Genomic DNA, 14,971 nt, shown 5'->3' with positions numbered 1-14,971 from the left:
AGGGCAACTGGGTAGGGCATAGACCACCGGACACTCGGACAACAGGGTCATGGTGGCCGGGGCAGGGCAAGGACCACCGGACGCTTGGACAGCACTGGCTGGGCAAGTAGGTGAGTAGGGGCAGGGCGACTGGGCAGGGCAGGGACCACCAGACACTCGAATAACAAGGGCTGGGCGATCAGGTGAGCAGGCCGGTCGAGTGCAGAGACCAGACCATCGGACCAACGAGCGAGGACAGGTAGCTAGGTCACCGGACTAGCTGAGAGAGAGAGAGAGAGAGGAACTTGGGCGGCCGATTGGGTTGAGTGAGATTTGAAAGAAAGGGGTAAAATTATATTAGGTTAAAATTTTCTTTATACCCCTTGATCGAGTTGAGCCGTGTACGAGTTATATATCGAACTAAGTTGATTCAAGCTCGGGCCAGCTTGAACTCGGCTTGAAAATTTTTTTAGCTCAAAAAACCAGCTTAACTCGACTCGAACTCAGTTTTGAATTGAGTCGAGCGAGTTGACTGAGCTAGCCTGGTTCATGTACAGCTTACATACCTGGTCCAGGATCATAGACTGTTGTTCTGCTGAACATCAATGCGGATAGGAGACTCCCTAGAAACTCTTAGATTAGAAGATTTGGACCTATGGATAACTGGCTTAGAGATAAATGCTTAGGGATAAACTAAAGTTATGTTTTTCGATGGAAAATAGGTTAATTTTATAGGGTTAGGATCCTATGACCTAAAAAGTATGGTGCATACAATGCATCCTTGCAAATACCCAAACCATTGTTTATTTTCAAGTCGCATTGTATGATTGGAGGCTGGGTGGGTGGTAAGCTTAGTCTACAATACTTAATGTCCATCATTTATGTGCCTTTACTTTGTCCACTGATACTAGAATTAAGACTTTAGAAAACTCAGGTGGGCCACACCATCTAAAAACTTGCGTAAAACCTCAAAAATCATAGAATGATCTAGGTTTGTAATTTGGAATGCCTTGATTTTTGGGGTGTCCATTTATCTTGATGTGACTCATCTTTTGTGATATCATCATATCCATTGATAATGTCCCCACATTTGTGAGGACGTTAGCAATGTCCCCAAAGCTTTTAATTAACACATAAGATGCCCAGTCATGGTCTATTCAATAGTACCAATGGGCAAGCTATGGTGCAAGAATCATACAACTGAATGATCTTAACCCTATGAATGAGACAATGTTTTTTCATGACACAAACATTGCATGGTTAGAATCATCTACCAAAGCACAAATTTGGAATAATAACCAAAACAAGTGAGATCTATCAGATAGATGGTTCAAGATGATGGTTGAACTTATTTTATTTGTTCACTCAATCTTGACTGTCCATTTTCATGTTATTGATTGGATGCTTAGGATCATCTAATTGGCGTGATTTTTGCACCGTCCCTTGTAGTTGTATGAAAGAATGGACAATTCTAATGATGATTAGGCATCCCACGTGCCAACTAAAAGCATTGGAGACATTCCAAACATCCCATGAAGGTAGGAAACACTGGTTGTCCCAGCCCAAGTTAGGGTCAGGTTTCCAAGGTCCTCAGGTTTTTTTTTTGGAAAAAGTTGTGTATATATTGATTCAAATGAATAGTTTACAAAAAAACAACTATGGGCGGACTCAAGCAAACAAAAAAAAGGGAGGCCCGATCGCCATATAAACTCTATACAGAAAAAATAATAATAATAATAATAATAATGTATTTGGGTCGGGTTGGCTCAAGTTGGGTTTAGTATTGAAGGTCTTGAGTTGGAATCGGGTCGGGGACTTGGTTCGAAATTTGGGACACGGGTCAGTTTTACCATGTAAATCTTGTCTCTTGTGAATCGTAACTCTATATTAGTACATCTTATTCTTCAATTTATTTATTTATTTATTTTGACGCAGTTAGTTAATGTTGGCTCAGCAAATAAGGTGTTTGCGGTTTGTTTTTTATTATTATTATGAATCAATGACCGACTTTGCGATTAGGGAGAGGAAGATCCCCTGCAATTTTTTGTAAATTTCTATTGGCGATTTGTTGGGCCTTTACAATAGGTCTCCTTCGGTCCTTTTTTCCGAGGAAGACCCGAAGCTTTGCAATTTTGTCCAGATATGAATATATCTCTCCTTTTGAAGAAAAAAAAAATGACTGACTTTATAAGCAGTAGTATTAATTGCTACAACTACAAACATTCATAGCATATGTAGCCTCTTTTTTCTATCACCCTTAGATCATTGCATGTTATCATAGCAAGATGGTTCAAGCCTTCTTTTGGCTTGTTAAACGTAGATGGTTCCTCTCGAGGTAATTTAGGTGGTCCTGGCAATGAGTCAGGCCAGGCCCTCATTTGAACTGGTTGGGCCAGGTCTTCTGGCTGGCCATGTTCAAAATTTTAATTCTACAGGGCTGAGGCTTGGGCCATTGTCAGCATTAGAAATCAGGAAATGCAGGTAGAGGTGAATGTATATTGTCTTACTCAACAAATCATGTCAAGTTAGGATTGAACCACACACACGGCGAGTTTTCGAGCGGCTTGGTTCAAAATTTCAATAGATTGAATTAACTCAGCTGAGTTTTGAGTTGAGTCGCCGAGTTCTAAATTTAAAGTTAAAACCCCAAGGGTTATATTTTGGTGCCCCTGGGGCTTCCCGAAGTACAGTCCCTGTAATTTTCCCACATATGAAATGAATTTCACATTTTGAAAAAAAAAAAAACTGTTGTGGGATAAAAATTCAATAAAACTAGAGAAAATAGGTGTACATGGAAATTTGGCTGCAAAAAATACTATTTTTAATATCGGCTAATAATTTTTCAAAAATTGTAAATAACAATGAAGGGTGCATGTGTTTAGTTGCACCTAATTTATGATATTTCATGAATTGTGCTTTTATGGTTCGTTTTTTCTTTTCTTTTCTTTTCAAAACTTCCTGTGGAAAAACTCTTCTATGAATAGAAGACATGATCACAGGCCAGACTGAAAGTGAAGTTGAGATATGTGGAAACATGGCACCAATGTGTGAAATCCTGGCCATTTATTACTATGAAGCTCAGCTTTGCCCCCAAAAATCACGATGGTCCACTCATTGGTGGGCCCACACGTTTGCAAAATATTATACTTAAAGAAGTAAAAGACGTGGCAAAGGTTCCCACACGTTTGAAAACTATTGGAAACACATACATGTGCGAAGTACCAAGTTCTACTTGAAAAATTAATATCTGAAACAGAAGGAGATACACACCTCTCTTCATGAGTTTGATAGTCGATTTACGTGATTCGTCTTGCACTCTTAGTGTCTAACAATCAGAATCCAAGCACCTTCATGATCAACGGCTTGGATTTTCTCTTAGCACACTTTCTAACGAAAACAGCCCAAAGGAGATGAGATCCACTAATGCACATTTCTCTACACACTACAAGAAAAGTAGCGTTTACCGGCGGTTTTAACCGCTGCTAAAGGCCCAACAACCGCCGGTAAAACAATTTACTGCGGTCTAGTAACCACCGGTAAAGCCTTTACTGGCGGTCAGGGACCTTTACCCACGGTTGTGCTGAACGCCCCTAAATTGTAAGTTTTTTCAGAAAAATGGTCAAAGGCTACGGGTTAAATCTGTAGCCATAGAACTTAAGGCTTCCAAAACTCCATAGCCATAGAGAAAATCTCTCTCATTTAAAAGAAAAACAAATAATAATAAAAAAAAGAAGAAGAAGAAGAAGAAAGAACCAATTGAAGAAGCTCGCCACGTATTTTCAGAAAAATGGTCAAAGGCCAGAATAACAAGGCCAGCAGTGGCGGCCAACATCGAAATGAGGAAACCCATATACCAACCTGTGTTCGAGCTCACCCACGCGATGATTGTAACTCCAATCGATGCTCCGATCATTATACTGAGCAAGAACCAATTGAAGAAGCTCGCCATGTATTTTGCTCCTTAGAATCCTTCTGGTTAAATTGATCTGCACCTAGAGCTGGAAGTGCCCCTCGAATTTCACCCACTCCCAACGCCATTAAGAAGATTGCACTGTAAAACAATAGAGCTTGGCCACCTTTCACACAAGACGACTTCTCGCATGGCAATGCTGGCCGCAGGCTTCTTTTTATGTGCTTGGATTATGAGAAGTACATATCCTTGAAAACCCAAAATCAAATTATAGTTTTAAAGAAATCAATGAAAATTATAATTCATTTTGTTTAGAATTCAGTTCAATCCAGATTTCGCCGTTTATGAGTGTGTTTGCTATAGGAATAGCTGATAATCATTATATAAACATTGATACTTTCATCAACCTAAATCAGAAATTTAAATTTTAAAATATTAATGTACCAAATATATCAAAGGTTTCAGCTGAAAAATGGGGGGGGGGGGGGGAAGAAGAAGAATGCAATGCAATTCAGCAGACAATTCAACAGCAAAACCAATGGCAAAACGCAATTTAGTGGCTAAATCAGATCTACAACAGAACAATCAGATTCAAACAATCCATGGCAAACAAATTAAAATGGCATTAGATGAAATGCACTTCGAATTCTCAAATTATAGAAATAAACAGTGAAATATCAAGCAAGACAAAATTAGAATTTTCGCAAATCGAAATCGAATTCTGATACTAACCAATATGGTCTCTTTACTTTAAGCACCCATATGTCTACCAATCAAGCCCACTGGATACGCATAATCCTCCAATCTCATGGGCCACCGATCCAAACAATGCAGTCTATTTGATCAATGATGGCCCACCAACTTCAACATCTTATGTAATGTATAACCAAATGCATGCTACAGGCTAATGGACTAAGATATCAGCATCTTCATGCAAATGGACCTCTGATACATGACTATCTTCTCTTAGACAACACCTCTATACTAATCCACAATTAGGGAATCGACACTACAAATCCCTAATTAGGGATTCGAAACTCAAAAATTCCCAATACACAAATCATTGGTCAATGTTACTTGAAGGATTAAAAATGCCAAAAAATGCCCAAATTGATATGAATAGATAAGGGGAGAGAGAGAGAGAGAGAGAGAGAGAGAGAGAGAGAGAGAGAGAGAGAAGGAGATACCTGATGTTGCAGCAGAATACTCCTTAATGTACGGTAGATCGAGCGGAGAGAGAGATACCTGATGTTGCAGCAGAAGGCCGAGGAGATAGAGAGAGAGGATTAGGGTTTTGAGAGAGAGAGAGAGAGAGAGAGAGAGAGAGAGAGAGAGAGAGAGACCGGAGATGGAGAAGGAGAGGCAGAGAGAGGGAGCTTTAGAGAGAGGGAGGGAGAGGAAGAGCAAGTGGCAAAGAGAGGGAGCCATAGAGAGGAATTAGGTTTGGTTTGTTTATTTATTTATTTATTTATTTATTTTTTGTTTTGTTTATTTATTTATTTATTTTTACGTACAGGACCCTGCCGGCAGCCGTTAAAACTGGCCACGGGCAAAGGGTTAGCCCATCGGTCGGCTAAGGCCATTTTTCTTGTAGTGACATGAGTTCGATGGTGGATCCACATGATTCTTGCCCTCTAGCATCAAATGATCATGATCCAAGAATTTTCATTATCAATAGCTTGGATCTTTCCTTGCCACACCTTTTCTCTTATTTTCTCTTTATGTGGGAAAGTGAGGGAAAGGAATCACATCTTATTTATCATGAAAAGAGGCCTAGGACCTTCTCCTATTTATATATAGTGAGAAACTGCCGGTTGGACATCCACTCACCTTAGATATTGGTGATTCATTAATTGCCATAAATATAATAATAAATAAAGGGCAAGATAATTAATTAATTTCCATAAATATAACAATAAATTAAGGGAAAGATTATTAATTAATTGCCATAAATATGCTAATAAATAAGAGAGGATTAGGTGAGACCCCAGATCCACCGAGGTTGGTGGGACCCCTGACTGTGGGGCCCACCATGATGTATGTGATTACATCCATGCCGACCATCCATATTGAAAGCTCATTAATTATAAGGCATGATCCAAAAGAAATGAAGCAGATCCAAGTCTCAGATGGACCATAGTACAGGAAACAGTGGTTGTTGACCATTAAAAACTTCTTGTGGCTACAAAAGCTTTGGATCAAGATGATATTTTTGTGGTCTCTTCATCTAAGGTCTTTTTGACCTTATCAACATGTTGGGTGGCAAATAAGCATTCTGGTGGAATCCATGAAGTTTTTAATGGTGGGGATTCAATCATGATTGTTTCCTATGGTATGGTCTATTAAAGATTTGGGTCAAATTCATTTTTTAGATCATACCCTAAAATGAGCTATCAAAATGGTTGAACGGTGTGGATTTAAGGCACATACATCATTGTGAGCTGCGCCCAATAGCTAAAGGGCAAGAAGTAAGAGGGGTCGTTGGCTTGAGTGGGCCTCACCTTGGTGTTTATGTGAAATCAACCTCATTCTCTTGGTGTGTGTCACCCCATGCTAGGCCCAGGGCCCAAAAAACAGCCCCTTCCATGATTCAGGTGGACCACAAGATTGAAAAGAGTATATAAGACAATGCTTACCCTCCAAACTGTTTCACTTAACATGGCCCACCTGAATCACTTGATGGGAAGGATTTTTAGGCCCTAGGCTTATGTTATGGTGTGACTTCTAATGATTGGAGTGGATTTCATATAATCATATCACAGTGGGCCTTACAAAAATCAAGGTGGACTTCTCTCTCCTAAATGTTTCTTTGGTGTGGTCCGCTAGAATCATATGTCTGCCGATTTTCTCGTAACATTTCCAAATCTTTTTGAATGACATATGCGATGCCCAATTATCAATAAGGCAATTAATTCAACAGTACCATCAGGAGCAAGTTATTTTTGTAAGAATCATGCTGATGGAATGATCCTAACCCTTTGAATAGGGTGAATTTGTTATAACTCTATTATTTATGAGCAACAAATCATATGGTTAGGATTATCAAACTAGTTTCAAAGTGTCATTTCGAAGTTAGGTATAGTTTATTTTGATGGTGAATGTGTGGCGTGGATGATAATGGTGCTTATCATTTATTCATTCACTAAAAGATGGTCGACGTATTTCACAGTAAATCTATCATCATCATCAATTGTAACCGACTTTGAATCGGCAACCGAAAATTTCGGAGACATCTAGAAAAGAGAAAAATGAACTTCAGTGAGCTGATCATATCACGATGAAAAGTATTTAGATAACTCTGTTATTGGTTATGGGAGAGTCCGGTCAAAATAAAAAATTAAAACTCAAATCCTCTTATTAACTAGTTAGGGTGGAATCTCCTATCTTTTCGGTTGCAATTTGAACGCATTGTTTGGATTGAATTACATTAATTAATTTCAGAAAATGACCAAATTTTAATTACTTGAGAATTCTCATTATTGGACCCTTCATATTTAGGATTTTTTTTTCTATGCTTTTGTTAACATTGTTTGTTTCATCTTGAAATCACCCTAAAAATGGTAGTTTTGTGCCATTTATGACTATCCAATAATGTATGAGTTTGTGTTATCTATTGTCCATGTAATAAAAATAAACTTTTATAATTTGAACATACTTTAATTATATTATATTTTATTTTATTTGAAAATGAAAAAATATTGAATTATAGTAATTTTAGATTGTATAAAATGTGTTTATCATGTGTATGATAGATTATGATGATTTTAGATAATATATAATGCATTTATCATGTGTACGGGCATAGACATAGCCTTGAGGCTCCAAAATTCAGTTGTTTTTTCTATATTCAAACAAAATTCAATGGTCCTCGATTGTCGAATGTTTAAACAATCAGCCCAAAATGGCAGTTGCCAAACGGTGAATAATATGCTTAGAACGACTGCTTAGAACCGTCCAATTTTTCTGCATCTTGTTTAATGGTTATCAACTACCAAAACTCTTACTCGATTGCTCAAGCAAACTAACAAAAACTAGTAGGTGGTTTTGAATTGTCGAATTTCGATTTCAATGTTGAAATTTTGGACAGCCTTCTTGATGATTTTTCCAAAATTCAATGGTTATGAGCTGTTGAATTGAGGCCTTTCCACATAATGGATCTGAACATAAATACATTATAGTGGGGCCCACATAACTTTATCACATGCATCACCACACTACCACACAATCCATGTCCATTTCTCTCAAACACGATTGAAGAAATCTCAACGGCCAATCAAAGCTGATCCCACTTCTATTTACACGATCAGATCTAAGGGGTGAAAATTTTCTTCCCACAGTAGTTGGATATTGCCGATCATCTGATCACTCAATTTCTACTCCTTTTCATGAACCCCCGTTCTAACCACACGAATTTCAAGACACTTCCACTCAACGGTCCAGAATGCGCCCAACAATTTTGACCACAAAATAGGAAACATACTTTAAACAGAAATGTGGTGCCAACCCCACCAAATTCTGAAAACATCTCTCTTTTTCTTTTCCCACCAAACCTTAGCCAATCAAGGAAACCCAAGCGTCCAATCTCTGGGCCATATGTTCCAATAGACAGGAACCACGTGTCAACCTTTCAGAAAGGGAGACAGAATCCATGACCACACACACCATGCAAAGAATATATGGAACAAGATATTTCATCATTGCTGATGCAAATCTAGCTAGTTCTAGAAAACAAAGAGTAATTGGACATTTTTGAAAGATGGAACGAATCTAAGCCCTTGGTATTATTGTCCACTCCACTCCCATAAATATTATTTTTTTACTTAAAGCAAAAGGTCCACTCTCATAAAGGGTAATCGCTTTTTATTAGAGGAATGGAAAGAAGAATGTTCGAAGCGTTAGCGTTGGGAAAAAGCTTTTTATCATGAGCTTTGCTCTCGCAGTGGTAGGATCCAAAAGTGTGGCCCACGTGGTCTATCTGTCACATCTGACCCGTCCATCAGATGCACCATCAGGTTACCCCTGGTGAGCCACAGCCTAAGGAACAACGTGGGAGGGGAAGCCTACACTTGATTTTCATCAAGGTCCACTTGAGCTGCAAAACATAGATTTTTATCCCAACTACTATTCATTCATGGCAGATGAAGAATCTAGACGGCTTGGATTCCATGTACACAATTATGGTGGCCTCCCACGAAATCAACGGTGGGCATCTCCTCTCAACTTGCCTCTGGTGGTGTGTTCCACCTGAGTTTTCATTTAGGCTTTTTTTAAAGCCATAGGTGAAACATGAGGTGACGCTTGTGATTGATGGGTCCAATGTCATGAATATATCCATCATGTAGGTCCCACATCTGTCCGGTACCACCATAGATTACACTGGTAGCTAGATTTGTCAATGGATATTCATTTATCTAGGGGTGTACACGAACCGAGCTAGCTCGGTTAGCTCGCTCGACCCGGCTTGAAAAAGCTTGATTCGACTCCATTCAAAGCTGAATTTAAGCCGAGTTGAGCTGATTTTTTGAGCTCGAAAATGAGTTCAAGCCAAGTTCGAGCAGGCCCTAGCTCGGCTCGGATCGAATCTAGCTCGAATCCAGCTCAAATTGAACGAACCAGTTTGGTGACTTGGTTACTTTGTAATTGATGTTGCTCACCAACTGTTTGATAAAATGACTCAACCAAATGTGGCTGGCTCACCAACTGTTTGATAAAATGACTCAACCAAATGTGGCGGGTGGCAAGGAAGGTTTGGCTAGTGGCAAGGAAGGTTTGGCCGGTGGCAAGCAAGGTATGTTCATTAAACAAATACTTATTTCTCTCTCTCTTTTTTTTATTTTTTATTTTTTATTTTTTTTATTTTTTATTTTTATGTTACTTAGAAGGTGTTTGATAAAACACCTATAAAACCATTGCCTCTGTTTACAAACAGTGGGATTGTAAAGTTGCAGTTCAGGTGTTTGTAGAAATGCTTCAATGACAAATTCAGCTTGATCTTGGCTCAAACTCGACCCGAGCTGTTGACCCAACCGAGTCAAGCTAGCCAGTCAGGCTCAAGGACCGAGCCGAGTTCAAGCTGAGGTCAGCCAGTGTTCGAGCCGAGTCGAGCTCATGCCAGCTCGACTCGGTTCGACTCGATGTACACCCCTACATTTATCCAACTACCTGGCATATCTGACCTAAGAAAATCAATTAAGTGTGTGTGTGTGTGTGTGTGTGTGTGTGTGTGTGTGTGTGTGTGTGTGTGTGTATATATATATATATATATATATATGTGAGTTTTACCCAATTTCAAAAGTTTTATCCAATTACCTCACTTCTAGGAGGTCATATAACTATATTAAATTACCATATCCATATTGGCTTGCCTAATTATCCAATTGCATTTTCATTATTTACTTAACTATAATATTTTAATTAAAATATTAAATACCAATATATGATTTATTTAAGACTAAGGTGTTGATTGACATTAATGAGGATAAGTCCATAGCCGAAGTTGGTAAGTTTTTATTTAAATGGCTTAGGTTTGTAGTATAATATTAATTAATTATGATATAAAGATTGTTTTTATTTTAAAGTATTTTTCTTTTACTTTTTAAATGTTTAATTTATTTTTTAATTTTAAATTGGATATTCGATTACCCGATTATTTGTTTTATATCCAAATTCTTGAGATAATATTTGTATGCAAACTATATTCGACTTACTTGAACAATATCAGGTCTAAATTGAATATCAGATATAGATATTGTAACATTCAACTTGTATACGACCCATTTACAGCCCTAGTGGTAGCACCATCTCATATATTACATGGCACATTGACATAGGTGAGGGCATGTTGAGGTCAAGCACCGTCTTCCTCATAGGGATAATTACTCCAAGTCCATGGAGCTTCTCTGGACTCCTCACAAAGATATCTCGAATCCACAAGGAAAAGAAAAAAATAAAAAAAATTCTAGAAAATTCGGAATAAATTGATCGATACTCAAAAATGAGTTTACAACCCTTTAAATAATGTTATGAACCTTAGGGAGAAGTTTGGAATCAAACTACAACTAAAATGACTTACTATAAATAGTAAACTTAATATTTATAGACAGTCATGATCCCTACTAGACATTATGGCTTTTGGCCAAAAATAGTAAGTATCCTATTTGGCTTAACCATGCTACTCTCTTAATTTTTCTAAGCACTTTTCATGTTGGACACAATTCTTAAAGCCCGATGGATGAAGAGTTCCAATCAATCTATAAATTACTTCAAAATAGTAAAAATAAAAATAAAATGGATTTCGACCATCGATCTGAAGGAATCTCACAAATTCGGCATGGGCAACCCGGCATAGTTGGGTTGGGTGGCTAAAGTAGCTTCTCCTATCCAAAATCATATATGGCACGTCAGATAACTCATTCCGGTCTGCGAGATATGCCTGTTTTGAGGTTCTGATAGCCCGGATCACTTTAAAAAAAAAAAAAAAAAGAGGATTCATTCATATATTCAATAGGAACATATACAGCTCATTCGAGCCTAAGCCAGGCAGACAAAAAGATACCTTGACGAAGGCCTATCGTAAAACAGAAAACAAAAGAACTATCAACAAGGGGCTATATCCAGAGCCAGGGGGTTACCTCAACCGAAGATTTCTCAAACCAACTTTATCAAGAAAAATGGAACCTCTCACCTGATGAGGCAGCTCTAAAGGCCGATCGAACCAAGCACCAGATTGAGAAGCGCTCCCTAGCCGAGCCAAAAAAATCCACCAGCGAGTTCCCTTCCCTTAGGACATGCATAAACCTGATTCGGCCATTACGTTGCAGCTTATCAATCCTATGCAACCACATCCTCCATTTCCATCCTGGCGTTGCCACTCCGTTGAGCAAATCGACTACCAGATTAGAGTCTGATTCTAAGATGATTTGGCTATAACCCCTTTGAATACCCAAAGCAAGACCATCATGCACCGCTCTCAATTCTGCAACGGTATTAGTGCCAACTCCATAGCCACCTGAAAAAGTAAAGAGAAAATTGCCCATCTCCCCTTTGCAAATTCCACCTCCTCCCGATCTGCCCGGATTGCCTCTAGCTGACCCATCAACATTAATTTTGACCCATCCAGGTGATGGCCTCTCCCACGTATCAAACCTGCATGACCACGCTTTCTAATGACACTGACAAGACAACACCTACTGTTGTAGAATCTGACCAACCTGACCCCAACTTGCAGCCCTGGTCAGATGAATTGCAAAGAAGAGTGTCCCACCATCTGATTTTCGAGAGAATATGATCACAAGTTACCGGTACATCATCAAAAACTGCCGCATTACGAGCTTTCCATATCTCCCATATAACAATGCACGGAATAATCATTTGGTTTATCGATTTATCCTACCTAGAACGGACCGCTACTCACCACTGAGAAAGCTTTGCTTCAACCGAGGAAGCAGCCATGACATTAATTCCAAACCATCCACCTACAGCTTGCCATACCACCTGAGCGATACTGCTGTTGACGAAGAGATGTAACAGAGTCTCAATGCCATGAGGTTGGGATCCAGGAAAAGAACAACAGACACATTTGGAAGCTAAATGGACACCCCGAGATTGGACTGCACTATCCACCGGGACTACATTTTGCAGCACCTTCCAGAGAAGAAGGGAGATTTTGGGTGGCAGTTTGACAGCCCGGATCACTTTCGTCTCCATCAGGTCTTTTCTAATCTCTCTTGGCCGTGAAATTGTCCGCGACCTACTCTACATCATACACGTGTGAAAGATCAAGGCTGTGTGAGACGCCGTGATTTTAAATAAAAAAACATAAAAACAAAAAGAAAAAAAAAAAAAAAAAGAGGCCACTTTTCAAATTGCTCACACTTGCACTCTGAACATAAGCTATCCTGAGGTCCACCTGAACAGTGGACTGGCCTGATTTCCTGCTCATGGTGCGCCTACCTTTCTTTTTCTTTTTCTTTTTCTTTTTTTTCTTTTTATTTAAACCATGAGCAAATCGTGCAAGCACTTTCAGTTCTCATTTTACAAAGAGGGGACCGGCTCGCTGCTAACATGCGTTTTCTGCACACACTTTTATGCACCACGCATTTGCTAGCATGGCAAGTGTGCGGGACATCTGAGCCGTGCATCAGTAGGCTCCCACAATGTAGATGATGATAGAGGAAATCAGGCTGGTGAACGTACTAAAAAGAATGGATGGTTTAAAAATCTCATGGGAGGCCCAACGTTTCATCAGCATGATAACATACAGGAACAGAACGATTGTTCTTCGCAGTGGGCCCATCTGATCAACTCTCAGATGTCCACCACACTTGCCATGCTGCAGGTAAAAGGTGCATTTGGAGAGTGGTCAGGCTCAACAGTCACTCTAGCCGGGACCACATGAAGAGATTGTCAGGTGATTGGAACAGATCATTTTCTGGGAATCAGGTAGTCACCATCGTCAAACCAAAAGGCAAATCGAGCTCCCACATGTAAAAGCATTTTTGGCAGTGTGTGTGGCCCATCATGCAAAGATAATATGAAATAATTGTTGAGATTTATTATCAATTAAGTTGGTAAAATTAAAAAATAAAAATGGTTAGTCTTAAACATGCACCTTTCTAATTTTGTTTTATTCAAAACAAAAATGCATGAATTCTAGTCCCACGCATTACCTAGAGAGAGAAAAATAGGTTTATAATCTTTGAGTTATCTAATATTCTTACTTAGAGAATAGAGAGAGAGAGAATAAAGTTGGCTGTACAGGCGCTAGTGGCACTCGCAGATCGGCCAATCAGAAATGGCCACATTACAAATCTGCTAACAGATCTCAACAATTACTATGTTTCTTTGTGCCAAACGGTCAATAGAATCCAACCATTATAAGAAACGGTAACTTTTGCCTTTTGAGATAAGTCACGCCTCTTCTTACATAACTTGATCATTGTGGACGGTCTTGAATGTGAATAAAGTTGGCTGTACAGGCGCTAGTGGCACTCGCAGATCGGCCGATCAGAAATGGCCACATCACAAATCTGCTAACGGATCTCAACAATTACTATGTTTCTTTGTGCCAAACGGTCAATAGAATCCAACCATTATAAGAAACGGTAACTTTTGCCTTTTGAGATAAGTCACGCCTCTTCTTAAATAACTTGATCATTGTGGATGATCTTGAATGTATCTTTAAAAAACGCTTCTCTACGAAACATGACCACTCATTCTCTATAAAACTCCTTGTAAATCAAGGTTTCAAAATTTTAATACATCTATTCTCTCATTTTCTCTCACTGTAAGCAATAAGTGAGTTATCCGTTTTTCACATACACATACTCAGCCATGATAGAAAATTACGTACCAAGTTCCTACTGTGATTTCTTCGTGATTGTTGCACACAGAACCACTAAGGCTTGTCGTATCCTAAAAGTAGCTCACTAGAAACCAACAACAATCTCATACCAATGAGAGGGGCTGAATAACGCTGTGAGGAAAGCATATCTGACACGTGCTTCAAAGCATGGTTCCATCTATTTTTTATCTTGACTTCGGTTTCTACTTATTTAAATAACAATAACCATAACTAAAGATTTGGGTACATAAGTAGAGAAAGAGATGCAAGTTAATAAAGCAAGCAGACTCTTGTTCCTTGAATCATCCATCCTCATTATTTACACCTCCGCCTCAAATCTATAATCAACATTTATTGCACCAGTTCTTTCAAACTAGAAAACAAATAAGATCTAGATGTCCACACCATCATGAAGCTCTAACACCATTTATTACACTAGTAGAAAGTAAGAGCTTACCATCATTGTGGAAACGGAACAAGCTTCCGCTTGCTGATGCGCTACAACCATGACATAGGGGAGGATGTGATGAGCTCGATCACCATCTTCCTAGGGATAACTACTCTAAATACATGGAGCTCTCTAGACTCCTTAGAGAGCTTCCTTGAATTTATGAGGAGTAAAAATAGAAATAATTTCTAATAAAAAAAATGAAATTACAATCCTTTAAATAGTGAAATCAAACCTAGGATGGGGTTCAGACTCAAACTCTCTAAAAACGTGACTTACTATAAATAGTAAA

This window comes from Magnolia sinica, chromosome 6, assembly GCF_029962835.1.
Source record: "Magnolia sinica isolate HGM2019 chromosome 6, MsV1, whole genome shotgun sequence".
NCBI lineage: Eukaryota > Viridiplantae > Streptophyta > Magnoliopsida > Magnoliales > Magnoliaceae > Magnolia > Magnolia sinica.
Note: the sequence above shows the minus strand (reverse complement) of the source record.